Source organism: Chelonia mydas, chromosome 3 (assembly GCF_015237465.2).
Source record: "Chelonia mydas isolate rCheMyd1 chromosome 3, rCheMyd1.pri.v2, whole genome shotgun sequence".
Lineage (NCBI taxonomy): Eukaryota > Metazoa > Chordata > Testudines > Cheloniidae > Chelonia > Chelonia mydas.
Window position 1 is genome coordinate 61,536,717 of NC_057851.1, and position 16,468 is coordinate 61,553,184.

Below are 16,468 nucleotides of genomic sequence, written 5' to 3' on the forward strand. Positions count from 1 at the left end.
TCGGTGCCTCTGCTGATAGTTATGGACTTATAGCCACAGGGAAAACCAGTTGTGGGTTTTGAAGGACTGACACTTACCAGAACCAGAGCTGGAACTGGGGGTGACCTCTGGTAAGCATTTTAACATGCATGCAAGTTCTTTGGTTATTTTTAACGTTTTCTTTGTAGTACTTTCATCTTAAGAATAAATGTGCTTGCTTAGAAAAGGCTGTGAGATAACTTATAACTGCTAGCAATTATGCTGCTCGTAGCCTTTGGGGAGAAAGCAGAGCACAGACGCTGGCCTGCTGAGGTGGTCTGGCTTGCTGGGGATATAACAGTGTAAGGCAGGGAACTGTCCTCAACCTAATCCTTATAGAGTTAAGTCAATCTTTTAATATCCCTACAACTGTGCAGCCTGCGGGGGAAAAACCTGATCAGGAGAAAAAGACACAGGTTTCTGCCCAAGAGAGGTGGCAGCTAGAAGCCAGGAGACTTTGAGTGGTTGCCCAATGTGGACCACAGATGAGTAATATAAGTGCAGTTACCCTGAAACTGTGACACCAATTACACCCTAAAGGCTCAAAAACAAGGTAAACAAGAACCTGTAAATAAGAACCTGTAATGGGGCACCTCCCTCAAGTACATGGCTTTGTGGCCCTGTCAGTGCACAGCCCTCAACATCCACTCAGGGTCTTCCGATCAACTACCCAGACCAGATTACTTCAAATCAAAATCCCTCCTGTTGGTGGGGTGGGGGGGGCTGGTTTATTAACTCTTTACAGGGTGCATGCCACCTCTTTTAGTCTCTTGAGTTCACACACACTCAGGAGACTGTATAAGAATCCCAATCAGTTTCCTTTCCTCCTGTTCCTTCCAGAGCTGGGTTGTACTTTTGGCCAGCTGCAAGGCCTCAGTCAGCTTCTCCTCCAGCTGGGCCCTTTCCCGCAAATCAGTCTCTTTACCTTTATTCTTTGAGGAATCAACACTACAGGCAGACCTTCTCCTGATGGTGTTTCTCTCTGTTATGAGGGAGGAGGCAGCAGATATGCTGATCCCCTTCCCAAAGCTCATCCCAACTGGGGAAGAAAAGAGGGAACCTCACTCCACCTGCTCTGCAAAGGTCCTGGTCCCAGGTCCTTAAAGAAACAGTAACAAGGATTTCTCCCAAACTCGACTTATTCCCAGGATTGCTTCCTCTCTATCAATATCTCCTAGGTCCTTGTATGTATAAGACCTCTCAAAAGCTTAAGTGGCCATGCCAGGTGACAGGGGGTGGACTGACCTCTAGGCACTACTACCCTTAAAAGGATTACCCCATCACAAAATCCAGCTTTTTTAAAAGGTATGATTTTGGGGTTTGATTCTTGATTTTTTAATGTCTGAGGTTGACAATGCTGGTTTGCTCTGTAGCTAATGGGTGTGAGCTCTTTCTTGAGGCTTATTCCCAACTGGGCTGCTCAAAGCTGGGAGATTAGATGGGGAAGGATTTCACCGGCTCCAGGTTTGTTTACACATTTCTAATTTTAATGCCTGAATCGGATGAAAATATTAGCCTTGACATTTTCCTTCATTGAAAATTATTGAGAAAACAGCTAAGAAAAAGAACAGCAAGCCAAAGTATTCAGTGTTGCAGAATATAAAGCCATATACTGTGCTGGCAAAGGATGTGACCACTGTACTGTTCACAAATGGAGCTACTAAGACTGAATGAATGCTTTGAATTTGAGTAAATGTTCACAAGCCTCACAAAAATGTTGCACTCTTTCTGGCATGAGCTTTTAAGAAATTCCTGTGCCAGAGACTATGCATCACGCAGTAGGCTCTCAGGTTTTAAGTCAGATTTCCCCTTTTGGGGAATATAATAGGTTCATATTTGGAAGCATTTACTGGTTTTTTTCAAAAGCAATAACAAGTTTGCGCACTGAATTTATACAGTGGAAAACAGCGGATGTAAAATCTCCTCCATGCAGAGGTCATTCTGGAGTTGCTCCTACTTTAACAGCGATATCATGTTATCTGAAGTCCAAGCTGTGATCCTTTGTTACAGAACAATGTGCAACGTGATCCACATAGAGCCCAATCAACATATCTGAGTTGGTTTTGGTGGAGGGGGCTGCCATTTTTAAGAGGAGTGGGCGAGTTAGGAATACATAACATGGGCAAGAAGGTCTACAAGAAGGTCTACAAAAATGGTACAGTCAGGCTTTTATGTGGGCCTGGGATACATGAAAACAGGACAGTGGAAATCCCTGCAGAGACTGTATTTGCCTCTTCCTCTTGGGTTTCTTCAGAAAGTTGAGCCAGCTGGCTGTCTCTCTAATGCCACATTGGTAAGTAGTTATTGATTTGAGAACTTTCAGAAAAGCCTTGTTTGCGTTCCACCTCCCAATGGCAACCGAGCACCCTATGTGCCAAGACCCGAGCAAATCCTGATTAAGTGCTGGTGGCATCTAATCTCCGTTGTTGTTTATTTTTTTTAAATGACAGGGATACAGCAATGATCAAAGAAATACTAATAAACACAGCAATGTGATTTCTTGAGATTGATCCTACAAGATCATTAAGTCTTCCTTCAACCCAGTGGTCACTTCCAAGTAATACAATTTCAACACTTACCATACAATTAAACCATACACTAATTGTAGTGTTCAGGAACAAACATACATTCTGGCATGTGCAGCTATTAAAAGTTTACGTGCTCAGTGGCATTGTCTCCCTCTTTGCTTATGGTTATGAGACAGTGATTTCTTTGTTGTTTTCCCACTTAAGCAAACAAATGTACAAGCACCAAAGTCCTCACCCCTTCTCTCAGAAAACATACATCCCTAGCACAGTTCATAGAGTTCATTGCAAGCTTAGGGGGAATATTTGAGAGTCCCTTGCTGACATATTACTACAATATACTAGCATAGTGAAACCAGCAAAGGTTTCATTTCACTCAGGAAATAGAGGAAACTTATTCAGAATCGCACATGGGACTGAGGGGGAGTGTGAACCACTGACAGCTGCGGGTAAAAAGAGATCTAGGCTAAGATTCTAACAGCTTTACCAGTAAGGCTTCTGTCTGAGCTGCAGTGAAAATGAAGGTACCAATGTAAAACAAATGCTTTTCATTTTTAGGTCTGAATCATGAACCAGATCCTGCACCTTTGAAGTCAATGGGAGTTTGGCCATCGATTTCACAGATGAAATATCTTATTTTACTTTCACAGAGCGCGCTGGAGTCCACAGATAGCATAGCCTTTGTGACACTCTTGCTTTTCCACTACTACTGAAAAATAGTCCCCTTGCATACAGTAGCTGCAAGGGGTGTTGGGACATCTGTTGTGATGCAATGAGAAATAACTACACAAAATTACAAAGCATTGTACTTCAGTTATCTTGCAAAAAACAAAAACAACCACCACCAAAAAGAGGCAGATATGAATCTGTGGGTTCCCTTTTTGAGGTACATCAAGCAGGTGAGCAAAAAGAAATCTGTCTATGATTAATAAGCTTTTTTTAAAAATCAGGGCAGAAAAGTTAAAGTATTTTGTGCTGAAAGGTGAGGAGTCAACTTCTGCTCTCAATGATACACCACTAACTTCATTGGGACTCCATGCACGTAATTGCATGTGTGTGATATCCAAGGATAGTAAAGATATTTCTCCAATATCCATCAAAGAACACTGCAGTAAAATCAAGTTGCACCTAAAATTTACAACAAACCATTTCCCTAGGTGACGTGAGTGTTGAACATAAATATATTTTTCACTACAAGGAAGATATTATCAAGTTACAACAGAACATCACTCTCACCGGCCTGCCCCAGATTTTATTGTGAATTAAATGACAAAATGTTACATGCTTTGTTTTATTTTAACCACCATAGTTTACATCTTGTTCAAACAGGAATGGTCACCTTGTTAAAAAAAAGAAAAAGAAAAAAAAGAAAGAGGAAGCCGAGACTTTTCAGTGGCGTCGTCTGGACATACTCACTGCATTTAGATCAAACTTCAATGGGCTGTAGTTTTTCCTCTCAGCTTGTTTAGTCACCTCTAATATCACACACAACACCCACTGCAAGTAAGCAGTCTGAGCTCTGCAAAGAGGAAATGTTATAACACAGGCAAATAGAATGTGTTTAATGTAGCAGATCCCCATGGTAGAGTAGCCTTAAAATACTGAGAATTAGACAGAAAGTGTGTTTGGACGGAGAGAGCTGTTTGGTGAGCTGTAGCTCACGAAAGCTGATGCTCAAATAAATTTGTTAGTCTCCATGGTGCCACAAGTCCTCCTGTTCTTTTTGCGGATACAGACTAACACGGCTGCTACTCTGAAACCAGAAAAAATATGAAAGATGATGGAGTGGAAAAAGGTACCATTCATTTATTTCTGCTAATGAATTAACAAATCATGGACGTTCAGCATCTGCAGAGACAGATGCCCTTACAAACTATCTTTATTTTCCTGAGTCTCAGTACTGTCAGCGGATACAAATTAAGATCTCTCATGTCATCCATCCTACTGTGTAACACCAAATTATCCACATCAGAGTGTTGAGGTTTTTTTGCGTAGTCTTTTGCATTGCCATTTGCTCTCTTCTCTAAGTGATTGCACTTATTAATTAGAGGCTACGATGAATTGGGCTATATCTGTACAACTTATGAATGCTGATTGAGACTCTGAAGTTTTATTATGAAAAACTGCTGCATCATCTGTGCCTATATTTATGTGGCTGTACCGTGGCTTACAGGTCCTGTAGCAGAGACACACCAGACAGGGCCAGTGTGAAATACTTACAATTAACGACAGTACTTTAGATGTCACAATAGATTATGCTAAAAAAAGCAGCTGCATCCTTAGAAAAAACAGTTTAGCTGATTCCTCTGAAGGCAGGGGGAAGGCAGAAGCAGTGGGAACTTACCTGGAGAACAAAAGATGCCAGGTAATGAGAAAGGGCTTAGATAAAGAAATGCACCTGAACAGGGGCCAGACAGGAAGAGGAAGAGTGAGGCAGGAGAGATCAAGGCCACAGAAGCTAAGGTGGGGGGCGAGCTCCAGGAATGGCAGCTGTTGCCTCATGAGACACAGAGGCCTGGCCTGTTCCCCTAAGCCCAGATCTTGGCCCCAAGTATCCTGGACAACCCAATGGACTTGGATTCCAGCCCAAAGAATGCCCTGGCATGGTGAGGAAACTGAGGCAGGGACATGTGTGTAGTCTTTATTGTTTTGTATAATCTATAGTCTCTTGTGCTTTACATGAGAAAGCATAAAAGAGCATAAACATGTTAATCTGCACAAAGTATATGTGCTGACTGCTTTACAACTACTGCATGCCCCTGAGAGAGTTAAACTGGATTCCAACTCTGGGTTTCGTGAACATTAGTTCCCTTTGAAATATTAGAACTAACAAAGGTTTGCCAACACTTCTCATAGGCTTTTATAGAGAGATGTCCACCAAACCATGTCAATGACACAGATTCAACAATTCAAAAGGGAAAGGGACCACTGTGATCATCAAATCTCATCTCCTGTATGGCACAGGCCATGGAACTTCCCAAAATAATTCCTAGAGCATGTCTTTTAGGAAAAACATCCAATAAAGAACGTCCATAAAGGACGAGGAAAGGAAAGGAATGTTTCTTTAAGGTTCAGAACCCAGCATAGCTCATCCTGAACAACCCAATTTTAATCTCAGTTCAAGTACAATATTTGACAACTTTTTTATCTTTTAGACATTTTGCAGATACTTGTGCTTTGGGATTGTGGGGGGGGGGGGACATGAAATTTTAAGAAATTGGATTAACCGAAAACAAATCATGTTTTTTTTCTATTAAATGTACGCAAAATCCCTGTTTTAGTGCTCTGTATTATCTTTCAGCTTGCATCAGAAAGATGGCAAAATATTGTGAACAGCATGTCTGCTGCCAGTTTTATACTGTTTGCTTTAAAAAAACAGAGAGGCAAGGTCTTGTTCACAGGAAATAGACAAGAAAGGTCTTTTATTCTTTGGCACATAATCTAATGGTTGCCACACCCCCAAAACTTCAGGCAGATTTGAACTGTACATGCATAAATAGTACGAGTTATATTGACCCAGTACACTTCTGAATAAGTGAATCAATGGAATGAAGGACTCAAAGAGCTGAATGTTTCTTGGCAGCATCTAGGTTATCAGAAAAGCAAATAAATGGAGATTGGCCAACATAAAAGTTCAACAGATGTCCAAAATGCACTGTAGACATAATGGGTCACTGAGGCTAGGGCCCAGCTTCCCTTTTTGCAGGCATAATTTACGCCTAAAATTCTCCAATTTGCTCCCACAAAATAATGGAAGACTGCCCTAATTAACAGTTACCTCATCCTCATATGTTTTTAATAAAGCCTTTGATACGGTGTCTCAGTCTCTTTTTTATGTGGGAGAAGAAGAGTGGTCCTGTGGTTAGGGTGGATGCCTGGGACTCAGGAGGCCGGGGTTCCTTGCTCTGCCACAGATTTTGTGTGTGACCTCGGGCAAGTCATTTAGGCTGCCTACAGTAGAGGGTGTGATTTCCCCTCCTCGTGTACATATACTTGTGCTAGCTTTCACTGAGGTAGCACAAGCAGAAATAGCAGTGTTGCCCAGATAGCAGCAGCAGTGTCAGGGCTCAGCCACGCAGAGTACAAACCTTCCTGAAACCGGTGGGTACGTGCACAGAACAGCTAAGCCATGCTGCCGCTACACTGCTATTTATATTAGGGCTAGCTCAATGAGAGCTCGCATGAGAATGTCTACATGAGCAGGGGAGCCTTAGTCTCTTTGTGCTTCAGTTGCCCCTGTATAAAATTGGGGAAATAATACTTCCCTAAGTCACAGGAGCATTAGAAGGATAAACACATTCAAAACTGTAAGGTCATTAAATATTATGGTAATAGTACCTAAGATAGATATTTAGAGTACATGTTTATTTTGGTGGGGGGGAAATGGAGGAGGAGGGGAGGACTTACAGACACCCACCAGAGTAAGTAGCATTAGCACCACTGCTCTTTCATCAGGAGTAATAAGAACAAACATCAGCTACAGGCTAACCTAAATAAGAATGCCTTGCATGATGCCCCAAAGCTAATTTCTGACTCTGGTCAACCATCACGAAGGGCAGCCAATAACAGAGGAAGAGTCCCTCATAAAAAGAAAGCCCTGCTACCAGTTGTGGGATAAATCAGAACAAGCTGATCTTAACTGCTGCAATGGGGATAGACGGAGAGATGGCTCACACGGCTTTGTAGATGGTCCTTAACACTGACTTGCACCCAGCTACGAACAAGAAGCTGGTAAAATGTGTTCCTAAAGGCTTTCCTCCCACAGGTGGTGGGCAATTGAATTCCCCACCAGCTGCAGCTTCTGAGTGGACTTTAAGAGTAGCCCTAAATACATAGCATTGCACTAACCTACCCTGGAGATGACAAAGGCATGAATGACCATTGCTTGGTCTGCATCAGACAGGAGTAGTCACATCCTCCTGGCAACTTGTTGCTGCTGAAAGGCACTGGAGACTACTACCATACAGTGCAACAGCTCCAAATGAGACAGAGGTTGCAGGCCACTTTGGAGAGAGGTAGAAAGTTGACAGTGCAGAAACTGCCTTCATGCCCTCTACTAAGTATTTCCCATTGACAACAAGCACCATTGCCATGTGGCTGAGTCACGGTAAGTGTGTGTTCACCTAGGACCCTAACTCTGTCAGGGAGTAGGAGAGCAATGACTCAGCAGAATTTCAGTTTAATGAAAAGCGGATAAGGCTGCCCTCCTTCACATCACTCCCCAGTGATCTAACTGCTGGGAAAACCAAACTCAAACTCCACTCCAGGGAGAGGGGCAGGCCTGGATGGCCACGGCATGTACATATTCTACCAGGGCTCTGCTTTGACATACAGGAATGTTTTCAAAACTATCAGTATTGCTTAGATTTCACCGCCTACGTTGCTGTCTGCTCTCTGTGACTCAGCCATGGTTTTGGTCATTTCCAGAAGTGATCTATCCAGGAATGACACTGAAGGACTGAAAAGACTGATTGGCAAAAAATGGAATTTTGGCCGCCAGTAAGTTGAGGATGGATTTTACAAGATGGCTTTTGAGGTACCCCTGAATATGGGAGCATTGTGTGTGTGGCGACAGTTAACAGGTATTTGCTAGTCAGTTCGTATTTAAGCACATATGCAGTGCTGCACATGTACTTGCCACTTGTAGAATAAAATGTTTTCATGTCATAAAGGGTATGATCACATAAGAAATCACAGAATGGACCAGATAAAATGTAAGACAATAGTTTAGGTAAGAATGACATCAAGGGAGTCCATCCTTATTTTTCTTATCTAATTTAGCATCTGTCTAAACAGCTTTTACACAGCGCTCATCTCCATGACATCAGGGTGCTTCATTTTAGATACGGTACATCAAGGACTGAGGTTACCATAAAACAACAAATTCCACCTTTTCAATAATGGCCCCCAATCCATGATCAAAGCCTTCAAGTGGACCAAGATAAGAACTGTAATACACTGCAGCTCGGTAGTCCTCTCCCATCCTTCAGTCTGCTATTGATTGTTCAGCAATGTGGCAGAAATGTGCCAGCCAAAGATTTTTGGCTACACAGCCTTTTCAGCAGCTTCTCCCAAAGGCAGGATGGAAATCATCTCATGCAATATTTTTAAGAAGCCAGGGAAAGCATAATTAAAAACACTGCTGGATTACAAAGTAAAACACAGGCCACATTAATATTTGCTGTGGAGTTCAGTAGAACAAGAGATACCAGATATCATTCTCACGAAGACTGATGAGCTGATTGTCGGAGGCACTCAGTACCTCCATGTGAACCAATGGGAAGATGTGGGTAATCAGCATCTTGGGGAAAAAATCAAGCAGTAAGTTTCTGACGCATGAAGAATTGTGTTTCCTTCATTTCTGGTCTTTGAAGCCTCAGCAATGGGTGACAAGCGTTCAATAGCTATAATTAAAGATGTAAAAAGATTCTGCACTTGGAGTACTGATCTGTAAATGCTCAAAATAATGGCAGTTACCTTTTTCACTATCGACTGTAATCCACAAGGTCCAGGTTGAATGCTTAAAATGTACCTCTCATAAAAGCGTCTGTTCTGTCAGAGTTTGCATTTCCCCAACTGTTGTGCTACCATCTACAAAGCTCAACAATAGCTACGGAACGGAACGTGGATCCAAGTTGCAGGTTTGCAGCAGGAATGTGTTTCAAATCAGTCACGTAATGTAAGCAAACTTTGTACAGAATAACAAAAGGAAAAATGGGCAATGTGAAAATCCAGTAGTAAGTTAAATGGGTCTATTTAAACTCCTGCTTGGAGGGCTCTACACTGCAGAGCTGCACCAGGGTTGATTTTGTTTTTCATCATCATCACTGGTAATAGTGCCCTCACTCCACACCATGGGGCAGGACTGGAGTCAATTGTTGCTCACACTTCAGCCTTACCTTTGGGGCAAATCCAGTCCTCAATCCCAGCATCCCCAAAGAAGGCCCTAAAGGACTGGTGCATTTCTAGGGTGCAGAGGCAAGAGGGCAGAACGTTGGGAATCTATGCAAAGGCAGTGGCAGCGGCAGTGGTCACGTAAATGTGCCGTATCTTTAATTAGGTCTTCAGGGCCACAAAAAATAGCAGCACCGGCCACTATAGCATAGTAAATGAACAGGGAAAGCTATGTGGGGCTTTCCTCTGCGCAGGAGTGTGGAGTGTTCTGCCTTTCTGTATGAGGGAGGGAATTTAATGATGTGATTGGCGGAGGTGGGTGAGGCCCATGACTGGCTAAGGATATGGCCATGATTGGCTCTCTGTTTTGACAAAGAAGTGGCACTCACTGCCTCCAACATTTCTTGCCCTTCCTATGAGATTTGATGCGACTGTCATGGACCCTAAAGGAATGCTGCTGTCTTAGCTCTGCCTGTGTGAGACGATATCTTTATCTCATGGACTGCTTCCAAATATACAGTATTAAATCTCCAGGTGGCAATTTTAACAGATACTCTACAATTAACATTTGATGGCCCACAAATGCACTATGAAGTTCACTACTCAAAATGATTTGAGCTTCTGGGATTGAAAGAATTATGCTCTAATCGCTTGGCTTCATCCAGCCCATTTGGAAAGTTAATGTTTTTCAATTAAATCTCCCACTGGGATTCATCTACTTTCACAGCACCAGCACAGCCAGGTTACACTGATTAATTACCAGTACTTGCCCCTCTACCTCAGAATATCTCAGTAAGATGTCCAATAACTAAAGAGTTTTAGTAAAACTACAGGGTGAATCAACATGTTATGTAATTCTTAATCTGAAACTTCAAAGGGTTTTACAAATTGAAAAAAGGAGCCAGAGGATTACAGGCCTCCGTCATTTAAGAACTCGGAGTATGCAAGATTCAGACTTGACTCAGTACCCAAACAAATAAATCCCAATTCATACTGGTAAGCCAGCCCATATAGGTAATCACAGTTCATCAAACAGAATATGAACGTAGGAATTAAATTACACTTTCAATTCTGGAGAGGCAATAGAGCTGCCAGATTTACAGTCCTCAATTTACACTATGTATATCTTAAATATCAAGTGGGTAATACAAGGGAGGAAGCCCTCCTTACAATTCTACCACTCATGGAAGAAATTAAGCCCAATATTTTCATTATTATGGAGCCTGCATACTGTACTGACCGCATAGAGGATGTAAGATCATTTATATTCTAAACCCAATATAGAGAGGTGGACACAAACCTCTCTCCAGTTATTGCAAAGAAAGGTGAAAGCTCATTTCAGCCTGAATTTTGGTAGGCTGAGCCTTTTGTGACAAGTTTAATTACACAGTAATTTTCACATTGTGAGTCTTGAGGAATAAGTGTTTTCCCCCTAAAACTTGTTTGACTTTTTATCTGCTCATGAGTCAAAACCAGTTTTGCCTAAAGACCAAGTTGTTCTTCACATTTATACCAATAAAAACTAGCAGATACGCCTTCTTTTGTATTTTTGGAATTCTTCAGTTATTCTGTAGTTTTTCCACCAACACTCAAAACTCTATAAAATAGCTATGGAGTTGTAAAAGTCTGTTTTCCAACCAGAGAGATTTCAAGACTCACAGACATCATAGGCTCTCTGTTGGCTACTGCAGCATGAAAAGCATTCACATGCACAGTTAATAATCATTCATCTATTTTATTTTATTTTTAAGTTGTTCTCAACTTGTTCCATTTCCCAGCTTCCTTTGTTGTACCAGACCACACTGTGGTACCTTGCCAAGGGGTCTAGCTGGGACTATGTCAGCTGGCACTGCCCTCCAGTATACCTCTTTGTGGCCTCTCATGGCCCTGCAGATGCATTGCACTCAGCACCCCCCTTAGGTTCAATCCATTACCCAGACTAGATTGGTTCAGAATTTACACCCCTTTCACAGGGTCTGCTTTAAGTCTTTCTACAAAGAGTAACTCATTTAGTTAGATGCTAGGGTTCCTCCAGGATTGGCCTGGAGTCTCCAGGAATTAAAGATTAATATTTAATTAAAGATTATGTCATGTGATGAAATCTCCAGGAATACATCCAACTGGCAACCCTATTAGTTGCCCCAGTTCACACCCACTCTGGGTCCATAAAACAGAGTCATAGTCAGCTTTCATGCCCTTGTTCAGAAGGTCCTCCCCAGAGGGCTTTAAACACTCAGTCTCTCTTAAGCCAAGAGTTCCCAGCTCACCTCCATGGAGCTGGGTTGTAGCTCATCCTCAGCTGATGGGGCAAAAGGGGACCTTTGCCCATAGGCACAGGAACTAGAGGTGCGGGGGTGCTGATTGGTGGAGGTGCATGTTCCCAGAGTCTCGGCTGCCAGCCCCACGAGCCCAGGGTCCTGGCCTTAGCTCTACGGGGCGGGGGGAGTGGACAGGGGTAAGGCAGCTGGCTTTCAGCACACCCACTATTAAAAATGGCCTTGCCCAGCCCACCCTGCAAGGTTCCAGGCCCCACATCCTTAAAGAAACAGTAACTGATTTGCTCCCAAAACACTACTTATTCCCAGGGCCACTTACTCTGGACCAGCACCTCTTATTTAAAAAAAAAATCTTAAAAGGCTAAGATAAGTGATGGAGATGGAGAGGAGGGCTGACCCCTAGGCACCGTGACCATTATGGGACAGACTTGACCCCCTCATACACACTCTTACCATTTAGCAACATAAGAGCAGGGTGGTCACAACCCCCTGGCACTTGTTTATAGTCCCCACCTTAAGCACCCCTGTTTTTAAATCGTTTTGATTATGGTGGGAAAGCTGATTCAAAGAGGAGGGTCCTGCAGCATAACCTAAATGAGACCAGTTGCTGGATTAAACAAATCTTTGATAGCTTCTTCTGCAGATGAACTCACTCATCCTACATGGTTTTATCTCCAGCTGTCAGATGCTTTACCTGGGGCTTTGTATGCTGTACTGTCCCAAAGGAGCACAGCTCTCTTGGGGGACCCAGAGAGAAATGTGGGCTCGGATCCACAAACGGACTTGGGCATTGTAACGTTGAGCATTTTGGCACCTAGAAAAATCACAGAAATGCTGCAATCCACAAAGCCTGAGTTAATCTACCTAGGCTCCCTAGACAATCAATGGGGAGAACCAACTGTCTTACCAGAGATAGGCATTTAAGTCACTCCTGGTGAGAACTCACCTGATGACTCTTACCCCATTGATAAGCACGCTCTCTGAGCATGTGAGAGACCCAGGTTCAATTCCCTCCTCTGCCCAATGGGGAGAAATGATTTGAACAGGGGTTTCCCACATCCCTGATGGGAGTGCTCTACCCACTGAGCTATGGGATATTGTTATGCCGGGCTCTCTCAATCTCTCCTGAAGACGCTGTTCTACTGGAGATAAATAAAAAAAATCATTTGAGCAGGGGGACTGGACCCTGGGTCTCTCACTTGGGTGCCCTAGCCACTGGACTACAGAGTCATCTCTTTCTCTCTCTGGCCTAATGACTAATTATTTATCCACAGTGGATAAACTTCAACAGGAGAGACTGAGGGAGCCCCACATCAGTGGTTAGACCATCTCTTCTCAGGGGTGGGAGACCCCTGTACAACTCCCACCCCTCCGCCTCTGGCAGAGAGATGGGAATTGAACCTGGGTCTCCCACATCCCAGTGAATGCTCTAACCACTGGGCTAAAAGTTACATGGTCAGTGGTACCGCCACCTTTTTCTGTCACCAGGCTTTGAAGGGGACCCACTGCAGTAGGCACCCTGTGAGCACACCTACCGGATCAGGCACCACATGTGACTAGGGGGATGAATGTCCATCTTGCCCTGGTTCATGGATGGCCCTGGAGCTTAGGCAGGAGACAGGTGTCTGCATACTTAAGGCAAAAAGGTAGACATCAAGGGATGTTTAGGCACTGGGTGAGTTTAGGCGCCTCCAGGGTTCAGCATGGGACTTAGTTGGCTAAGTACCTTTGTGAATCTGAGCTGTAGCTGCTGTATCCTGACCATTGATAGCTCAACCTCTGAATATTCTCTTTTCTCTCTACACAGTTATAATGTTGACTAACTAGCTACCCTCTTCCTTATGCTCCCACCAGCTACTCTACATGCAAATGAAGTGCTCCTACTGTCTGACGAATTGATAAACAGGCCAGTTTTTGAACGGCATGGGAACGAGGTGGAAGCACTGAAGCAAGTTCTCACCAAGATAATGAAAGATTCTGACATATGATTCTTCATATGGGGGTTAGTGAAAAGAAAAAGCATGCATTGATACTGGCCCTACCTGCCACTTACACTATAGGTCTGCTTTCTGTCATAACAAGCCAAAACCATATCAGTTTCTGCCATCCCTTCTTCATTATCATGACAATACCCAGGCTCTGCCAAGGAATCACTCAAAGCATGATCACCTGGCTGCTCCAAGGTCTTAGTTTCAATACAGTCCACAGATATACCACTGCCCCCATTCCCAGCCAAAATATAGAAAATAGTTTCTGACCTGGTTAACCCAGATCAATTTACAAACTCTATTTTCATTTGAATTTAAAGACAAAACAGAGCACCTTCAGATTAACAGCTCAATAAATGGCACATGTATGTATGTACTGCGGGATTGGTGATAACCATATCGTTAGATCAGTTACTGACATTGAATAAACCAAGTACAGCTTACTCAAGCCTATACCTGCAAATAAGCGTCCCATTCTTTAAAAGAGAAGGTTTGTATTCAGGCAGTATGATCTCAAAAAGAGGCCCAAAATGGACTTAAAAGACACAAACTCTGCAACAGTGCCACTTTGTACACCCACTACTCACACAGAAGAGAATTTAAGAACCAGCCCATCCACTCCCATTCTGCATCTCTGCGTCCTGCTAGCATTCATACACCAATAACAATATTTTTCTCCTGTGTAATTTCAGCTACGGTCTTTCACACAGTCAGATTTTACTTTGTCATTTACATAAAAAGGCACCCACATCAATTGAAATTTGGCACACGTAGATACCGTAACACGTGGCACATTAAAACCACACAAAAGCTCCACTGTGGTATCTCTCTCGAAACAGACCATCTCTTATTCATAATCGATAAACACCAGCTGCATATCTACCCAAGTATAACAATACTACACCAATTACCCATGTGCACATCAGCCTCTTTTGTACCCATCACTGGGCTGTAACTGGATACAGCATGTTTGTGTATATCACTGGTGTATCAAGTACCCGTGTAGATCCGGTAGAGCAATACTGCACCGGTACTTATGTTCTTATCCAAACATGATGCTATACCTATAACATGAGTTTTTTGCCATCTTTGATTCTAATAATGTACTAAGTGAAGGATGGTGCCTTTAAAAGCACAGTGCGGCTGTCGTGGGATGGAGAGAGGCCACAGAGGGGGAGAATCCCAGGAATAATTGTGGCCCCGACAGTAGGCGCTCTGCCGCCCTGTTAAAGGGCATGACATACACTCCTCCCCATCTGCACCCAGCCAGCCCTGACGGTTTGTGTTGAAGGGGTAGGGCCTCACCCTAACCTTGACACTTCTGGGAAAGCTAGGGCTATTAGCACTAGCCCTGCACTATACCTGCCCTCTCCAGCCATAGGACCCAATTCTGCCACCTTACTCATGTTGAGCAGTGCCTTGCCCTGTGAGCTGTCCCACTGAAATCAAAGGGGATTAGTCCCGGGACCAAGTACCATCCACAGTGAAAGAGGCTCATAGCAAGGCTGGCCCATGTGCCAAGGCTCTCTCCCCCAGTTATGCACCCTCATGGGTCATGCAACAATCAGGACTTTAGTGTATGGTTGTTTGCATCCTTGAAACTCATCTATGTTCCAGGTATATCTCCTTAGCTGAACTTATTGGTAGCACAACTGAACAACTTAATGAAATAGCCAGGAACAAGGTTTACAAATATCTACTTGTACAAAACCATTAAAAAAAAAAACCCCTAACCTCAGCCTCGAGATATTGTGAAGCAAACTGCCCTGTGTTGCGGAACTGCTAGCCATAACTCTGACAGACAGAAAGGCCTCTCTTGCCTCAGAATAATATATGATGAAAACACTGTAACCTTTAAAGTTCTGGGGTTAGCATCAGTTTGTACAGGACTGTAATAGATAGGTTACAGAGAATACTCTCAAGCAAACACAACTGTCCCTCCATATCCAGGGGCAGAGGATAAATGTCTTCATATGACTCTCCCCCAGCCCGTGGTGGAAGGGAAATCGGCCATCTCTGTTGTACCATTCTCACACCTCCCTGGCCATGCAGAGGACAATGATGAGTGGGAGTAGGGCCAGGAATAACAAGCATCATCCATGGGCAGCAGGTGAACCCCCCGTTCAAGGAGGCTAATGTGCTGCCCTGTCCCCGGATTGAGGCCCCGCCTCTACCCTTCCCCCCCATCACCTGCTGAGCCAGAGTAGCCCTGAGACCCCCAATGCAGTGCTAGCCCCCCTGGGCCCTGAGCCAGCCAGCCAGCCCAAGCCCCAGGCTCCAGGCTACTAGCAGGAGCTGAGCCCCCACTGGTTTTGGGGGAAAGGCAGAGTGAGGGCGGGGCCTCAGTGTGGAGTGTGGGCAGAGCCATGGGGTGTGTTTGGGGAGGCTTAGCCTCCTCTAGCCTATTATACCCACCACCCATGGCATCATCCCCACTTAGGCCCCAGAGGGGAGAAAATGACATAGCTCCAGCCTAAGACTAAGACAAACCATCAAGAAAGGAAACGCCTCCACATTCTAAGGTGTAGTATGCACAGAACAAAATGGCAGAGTTTCCTTTCAGTTACACAGCTACATGCTCCACAACTTTTAGATTTCTGAGCACTGTTGAGCACACACAACTCCCACTGACTTCAGTCTTTTCATTTAGTATACAGTAACTAGCCTATCAAATGGGAAATTAATGTATATTAGTTTAGGACTCTTCATTTAAAGTGTTACCAACAAATGTATAGCCTTCAGTAGACGCTAAACAGAGCATAAGGAT

The 16,468-nt window shown here is 43.7% G+C and overlaps 1 long non-coding RNA gene across 1 annotated transcript in view; it reads right to left on the reverse strand.

Moving 5' to 3' along the window:
- LOC122464984 overlaps positions 1–16,468 on the reverse strand; it is a 64,895-nt gene that overhangs the window by 24,556 nt on the left and 23,871 nt on the right. The gene's annotated exons all lie outside the window — the stretch shown is intronic.